We start from the raw sequence: 7,506 nt of genomic DNA, 5'->3' as shown, positions 1-7,506 counted from the left end.
ATAGATATTGTGTATTGAGGTGTTTTGAGCAGAGTTCACCTCTACAGCTCCAGTTGCCAGATTGTCTTTCCCCACAAGGGCTAGATCAGTGCCCGGGTATCTGTGTATTAAAAAGAATCTGTCCACCAGAACTCACAAGCTGCTTCCTGGTCACATTAAAAACATTTAAAAATGGAATCAAACACAATGTTTAAATTATTAAAATAAGAAACACTCAAAATTATTGGAAATATCATCAAAAGTACAGTAAAAAAAATAAAAAATGTAATTTGGAGGTATTTATTTTTTATATGTATATTATCCTAAGCATATTTCATTGCTGTTTCTGTAATGTATTCTGACATGATAATAAAGTTCCCAGATAAAGCAAGCTGAGTAGGGTGTGGTAAGGCCAGTATAATAGTGGCCACTAGGTGTGCACAGGGGTTGTGTACCAGTTAATTATTTTCCATTGCAGATCTGTAAAAAAAAAACTATTTTGCGCCGGGGGCGAGGGGAGAAATTACCAGTGCACACCCTAGTGGTCCTTTTTATACTGGCCTCATTACAGAAATGACCCTTGCTCAGTCTTGTTCAAAGACAGTCCCAAAATATACTGGTGACTTCATTAAACATGCACAAAATCTACTTGTGCTGAAACAGACTTAAATTACCGTTACACATATAAAGGGACAATAACACTGTTCTTTATATAATCTAAATATACATTATTGGAACAATCTAAAAAAATGATATATCAATCCATCTTTTTTTTTTTGCATGAAATTACATTAAATGACTTATATATTTCAATTCAATTCAATTTTATTTTTATCCAGCGCCTTTTGAACAGATCACCACAATATATTATATTATATATGGTGATGAAAAAAATATAATCTATACCTAAAAAACTCACAAACAAATGAAAATCTACTAGATGAACTTTTGATTTAAAAAATGCGTCTGTGCTTTTTGAGCTGCGTCGTTTTCCAGTTGTTCAGCAGGAAACATTAAACTGACATGCAGAGAAACCCCACCCACACCTTCCACAGCAGTAGAGAAAGGATCATTTTCTATTCAAACGCTCATTCAGAATTTATATACTTTATAACTATAATATAATTTGAATTATATTAATACAAATTTAAATAATGTTTTTTAATGCAATAAAAATATATAAAAAATCATAAAGGGTAATTTAATCTGTTTACTGTGGGGTTTGTAATTGAATGTGAGGTTTTGGGGACCCCCATAGCCCCACATAAAAAACACCCCTGATTTTATGAAGACATTTCTGCGTAGTCAATTCACAACAGAACCACAAATCAGGCATAATCTCAAAAGCATATTTGTTTCACAGCGTCTCTAGCTCAAAAGAAAACTTGGATTTGATTGACGTTTTAGCTGGGAAAAACTGTACACCATTATATTTAAATTCCTCGCTATGCAGCAGCAAAGCTTTAGATTTGAATTTTGACTGATTATTAAACCATTCTGAAAGCAATACATTCAGACAAAGAACACCCCCCCCCCCCCCTCATTTCCGATACAGCGAAAAGCTTACTTTGATTCCTGACTGATATTTTAAACCCTTCTGAAGAGCAAATACTTTCCAAAGAACTATCATTTCGAAAAGCAGAGAAAAAACAAACAAATGCAAAAAAGATGATGATAACTCTGGCAAACTATGAATGAAAGAAAGAAAGAAAGAAAGAAAGAAAGAAAGAAAGAAAGAAAGAAAGAAAGAAAGGAAGAGACTCCATTTAGACCCTATGATATGGGTAACATTTCAGTTGAAGTATCTATTATATAGTGATAATATATATGCTGCTATTTACAGTATAAATTATAATTAGAGATAATAGCTCTTTATTACATTACAACTTTGCCATCACTTTTTGCTATAATATTTTATAGGCATGTTATAACACATAGTATTACAAGATGCATGTATATATTCACAATAACAGGCCCCCGAAACTAAAGTACAAACTATGCATCATTAAGCTTGATGCTGACAATCCTTTACAAAACCTCTCTGTTTGTTGAAACAGAAACCATTAAGGTTGGGATGAAATCTCCATAACTGAAGAGCAATGAGTGCCAACTCTTTAAATGAACACAACATCAACTTGAAGAGCTGTACAGAGCTAAAACAAAGATCTTAAGAACCTACGAAGTTCTAGCCAAGACCTGGAGTCAATACACAACTTTGCCACAATGTAATAAGCAAAATCATGGCTTTCTTACCTAGAAGTGTTTCTTGTGATGCTGGTGACAGGACAACCTTCTCAATGTACAGACTGGGCGCAGCGTACTGGAGTCCTAAACGAGGATGTGACCAAACTGTTCCTTGCCTAAAGCTCTGAGTCACGCTCACCCCCATAATCTTGCCCCTTCATCACCCTGGCTGGTGCTTCAGGCAAGATTAACCCTTCTTTAAATGAAAACAAGGTTATCTGTGCTGGACATCTTGAAGCAAGGGGGCTATCCCACCAGAACTGCCCTCCTCCACCCACCACCTTGGACTTGAGCCAAACCTTTTTGAGCTGAAACTTTGAAGAAGCATAAAACTGTTGCTGCTTCACCGTATTTGTTTCAGCATTTTGGATCAAATATTTCTGAGGACGCTTATCTTGATAGACATGTTCATCATTGGCGTCACCTTGTTTACTGTCTGGGGATTCCCTCCTTATGAAAGGGGTCTCACACTGGGGTTCTCTGAAATTTTGGAACTTGTTTTTCTATTTGCACTGGTCTGTCTTAAAAAAAAAAAAAGTGATCCTTTTGGTGTGTTCATCAAGTTAATTGCAAGCCAACACGCCTCCTACATCTGTTATCGTGTGTCTGTGCGAAGAGCCTCCAAAATGCAAAGTCGGTAGCCCTCAGGGGAGTGAAATCACAAACCCCATGCAGTACACTGTGAGTTTCTGCTTGAGAGGGGCCCAGGACTGAATGCCCCTCGCATGTAAACAGGGGTTTATTTCATGTAAATGGCTTATTTATTTGGTACCGGTACTTGTTTTCATTCACACCCATATTCTACAGTATAAATTAGCATAATTATTCCATCATCAACATCAATCACAGTATTATCTTTATTTTCATGTTCAAATGTATTACTTGATAAATGTTCAATGAGGGTTAATGTTTGTTGTTGAATGTGTGTGGTATCTGAACTCCAGGAAAGTGTTCATTGCTCCATTTGGTTTCAATGATGCAGGTGTAGAAAAGGTTGCACCTGGCCTGTCTATTCAGTCCTGTAGAGGCTGGGGTGCTGCTGGGAGTTCTAGAATGAGTGCCGGTAGGAGTGCTGAATGGAGTGCTGGAAGGAGTGCTGGAATGAGTGCTGGTAGGAGTGCTGAATGGAGTGCTGGAATGAGTGCTGGAGGCAGTGTTAGATGGAGTGCTGGTAAGAGTGCTGGAATGAGTGCTGGTGGGAGTGATTGTAGGAGTGCTGGATGGAGTGCTGATGGGAGTGTTAGATGGAGTGCTGGTAAGAGTGCTGGAATGAGTGCTGGTGGGAGTGATTGTAGGAGTGCTGGATGGAGTGCTGATGGGAGTGTTAGATGGAGTGCTGGTAAGAGTGCTGGAATGACTGCTGGTGGGAGTGATTGTAGGAGTGCTGGATGGAGTGCTGATGGGAGTGCTGAATGGACCATTAACAGACCATTCAATTCATCTTCAGAGATCTCATCTTCAAAATGCTCTATCAGAATCCCAACGTAAAACTGTATGAATGTCAAGTCAACATTTTTTTTTGTCTAATGCCAGTGTATGAATGTTTGTCTAGTTGATCTAGGTGCATATCATTTTAACTCATAAACACAGTAGTGTTCTTTAAAAGTAGATATCATTCAATTTCACCTCATTGTCCTTCATATTACAGTTAAAGAATGGGGACATTAAATAACAAGTGGTGGAAAAACATTTCCATTTTCAGTAAATTGTATTGTTTTGGTAATAGGAATCAATTTTCCTAGTGTTGATCCCCCCCTTCCCCCCCCCCCCCCCCAATGCTGTGGTTCAAACTCATCCCATTGCATTTCAATAAGCCAAAGGATTGAAAGACACAGCAGGTAATATTTCAGCCAGGACAACTCTTGTAAAAAAAACATGTTTTATTAGATTTAAAAAGTTGACACCAGCATGTATCACAGTATTTTTGACTTGCCTTTCTGGGCACTTTGTGAAAGTTGTATTGAAGTCACTGGGACTGGGACTAGCTGCATCTTCCCCTATAAAAGCTTACCATGGTAAATTTGCAAAGTCCCTCCATGTTTTTTTCACGATTAAACCATGCATTTGCCATAGATTACCTTGGTTTGCAATGTTTTATTTATTAATTGATTAATTTTTTTATCATACCATACTCTGGGCTTTACAGTGTTTGCATATGCATTTACCATACTTTCACTATAATTTGTTACTCTTTGATATGACTTTAAATAAGAAACTTTTATTTGGGGTGTTTGAGCTTTTTCCTTGAAGAACAAGAAGAATGGTTACACTTTACAATAAGTATCAGTAATATGATGATATATCTCCTATTGAAATTATATGACATTAGCATCAATTCTGGATATATACCATATTAATATTAAAATGAAAAGGATACAAAATACAATTTTTAAAGTGAATACAAATAAATCAAATGCCTGTGGTGTGAGTACTGCTGTTTTGGGAAATGTAATGGGCGTATTTTTCTTTTGAGGTGTGAGAATGTCTTTCTTAAGGCTGGGTGTTGATTCTTGTTCCTGTGCAGCAACTGTATTTACAAGAGAGCAAAATTTTCTCACATTTGGTTAGTTATTAAACGTTCATTTGTTTTTTGTTTTTTTTTTGCTGTCTCCTGTTACCTAACCACTTCCTGTGCTGTATGTCAATTCCACTACAGTTTACATTTTAACTCACAGCAGCTCAAGACATGCATTAGAAATGATCTTGTTATAGTTTTACCAAATAATGTATAATTGAGTAGATTAAGTATTGTACATCGTTTTCAAACATCTAACAGGAATTCAGTTTCAAATAGAGGCCCCTATCTGAAGCCTGGGCCCAGAGCAGACTGCAGACTCCAGCTCTGAGCTTGCTATCTGGCTATCTGTGCAGCCCACATGCCTCAGTGCCTGCTTAGCTATTATCAGCAGCATACCTTTCACTGAGTGTTCCAAGGTGGGGTTCCACCCAGAGAAATGGTCCATCACCAATTATAAATCTATATCGCTGCCTGATAATAGTTTTGAACATGCACTGTATAATTTGAAAGTGACACCAAATGTGTGAATACTCAAGATGTTTCAACCAATCAGAGCGTACATTTCTCTCCTCTATTACACTGACTGATACCCATGTTATGCGAATGACCTGTAAGGTACTTTCTTTAACTTTGTTTTCCACGTTTCACCTGAACAGAGACCTTTGTTATCTTAAAGCTAGTCTGCCCCATTCAAAAAACATTTACCACTGTTGTACCATTTTTATAAAATGAAAACCCAACAGCTAACATTATAGAACGAGAAACAGCTAAGGTGCTATAAGGACGTTCTTTAATTATCCCCTGAGTTATTGTATTTCAGGTGTCAGGTTAACACGGTGGTAAATATTTTAAGTTTATGATGGTCCAGTGAATTTTATCTACTATATACCTACAAAAAAGTAATCACTCCAAAAACAACATTTTGTTATATTAGTGCTGTATTCTCCATATCAACAGGGTTCGTGCCACCTGCTTGTCACCTGCCCCTCTCGGAATTCCATTCACCTGTTCCATTCAAAACAGTGACATCAAAATCGACCACCTGCCTCAGCCACTTAACAGTATTCTCTCCATCAATTTTTTCCCTCTTGTCAATGAAATTGACAATGTACTAAATAAAAGTTGGTAATGATTAGATAACAAATACAGCATGTTTGTGTAGCTTGTATATTAATAATAAAGGAGTATATAACAATAGATCTCTAGGGCTGTGAGTGTGTGTGTGTATGGATTATACTGGCAATCCTAACATTTAAACTGAGACTTCTACTCATAGCGATAGTTCGGATAACGCCAACCTTCTCCATATTATTAGCGTATTAGAGCACCTGTTTCTGTGACTATCAAACCACTGTAACTGAAAATCCTGGGAAATTGTCAAAATCGTGTAATTTAATTGAAGACTTTAATAGACCGTGCGTGCAATTAATTTTAAATAGCAAGAGAAAAGGAACAGGTGATAAAATGCATGAGGCTTTTTAGAAGTTGTTTAAGATGCCCAATTAAAGCACAAAGCACATTTTCACCCGACTGTCTATTATTCACTGATTACCGACACCCAGAGGTTTTCATGCAGGTAGGTATATAAAGGATATTAATGACACCTGGTGATGTGTTCTAATAAATATGCACACTGCTGTACCATAGAATGTACAGCAGGGAACTTTACATAACTACAGTAAAACATTATAGTGGCTTCAGTACTGAAGGACACAGTCGAAACATTTGTCATGTTGCAATTTTTTACATGTGTCATTCATTAAGATCTATGTGGTGGGGCATGTTCTCCTGGTCCCATAGTTCCATTAATTATTGGAAAGATGAATAAATGCTGCAGTTTATTAAAACCCTGTTGCGGATCAAATTCACCCAACCAGGTGTCAATTGAATAATTGATAATTAATTAACCCTCCCCTGCCTATAAAAATATAGGTCCTAATAAAGTGGCCGCACAGTTTATGTGTGGCACACAAAAATATATTACACAGATTTTAACTATTAAAAAAAAGTCGACCGTATTTTTGAGTCTTTTGAAACAAAAAACAACTTGTGAACGCTTTCTGGCAGGTCAGTGACTTAAAACACTCCAGGATTGGTCAGTTTAAATTCCAACACTGACCTACTTTCAGTTTATCGCTTGTCATTTTAACTAAACATTAACAATAATTTGAACCAATGGGTGTGTGGTTGGAATTTAAACAGTGCTGGCTATATAGTGAGTGTCTTTAAAGGTGAGGGTGGCCCAGTGGAGGCAGGCGTTGCTGGAAGCACAGTGAAATAAGATTAGCTCTATCTTGTGTGAAAACAGCCAGCTATACATCTTATCATATAGTGACGGCGCTTATTAAGACAACTCCCTTAGAATACTTTTTTGTGTGTTTTGGGGACAGACAAGGTCCTAATACATCTCCTAGGGTGGGTACAACAAAGTGGAAAATATATATATATATATATGTATACAAGCTGTGTGGCAGGGCTGAGGCCTGCCCCTGTAAATAGGGTGTTTGTGGTGTTGGTTTTGCAAGATTTATACAGAACAAAGTCTTTTTGTTTGATTAGATATGGCAGCGATGGGAGGTTTGACTTCTCTCTTTGCCTAATTGAAATGTCATGTGCAGCAGGTGTTCAGGTGTCAAGTGAATAATTGATAATGAATTAGCCCTGGTCAGTTGCCTCTAAAAAGGGTCAGTCCTTTGTTCTGTGTTGGTGCTTTCGACAAGCCTGGAAAAATGTAAGAAATGTCATCCGCGTGTCCACCTGCCTGC

At 37.3% G+C, this 7,506-nt stretch overlaps 1 protein-coding gene across 2 annotated transcripts in view; it reads right to left on the bottom strand.

Moving 5' to 3' along the window:
- LOC121301842 (band 3 anion transport protein-like) overlaps positions 1 to 2,338 on the bottom strand; it is a 26,821-nt gene extending 24,483 nt beyond the window's left edge. For both annotated transcript variants that reach the window (XM_041231480.1, XM_041231481.1), the window contains exon 1: positions 2,233 to 2,338. The gene's annotated coding sequence lies outside the window, so the exon portion shown is untranslated. The remainder of the gene's footprint in view (positions 1 to 2,232) is intronic.
- Positions 2,339 to 7,506: the final 5,168 nt, after the last annotated feature.

Source organism: Polyodon spathula, chromosome 28 (genome assembly GCF_017654505.1).
Source record: "Polyodon spathula isolate WHYD16114869_AA chromosome 28, ASM1765450v1, whole genome shotgun sequence".
Taxonomy (NCBI): Eukaryota; Metazoa; Chordata; class Actinopteri; order Acipenseriformes; family Polyodontidae; genus Polyodon; species Polyodon spathula.
The sequence above is the reverse complement of the archived record's forward strand: the minus strand, read 5'-3'. Positions and strand labels throughout refer to the sequence as shown.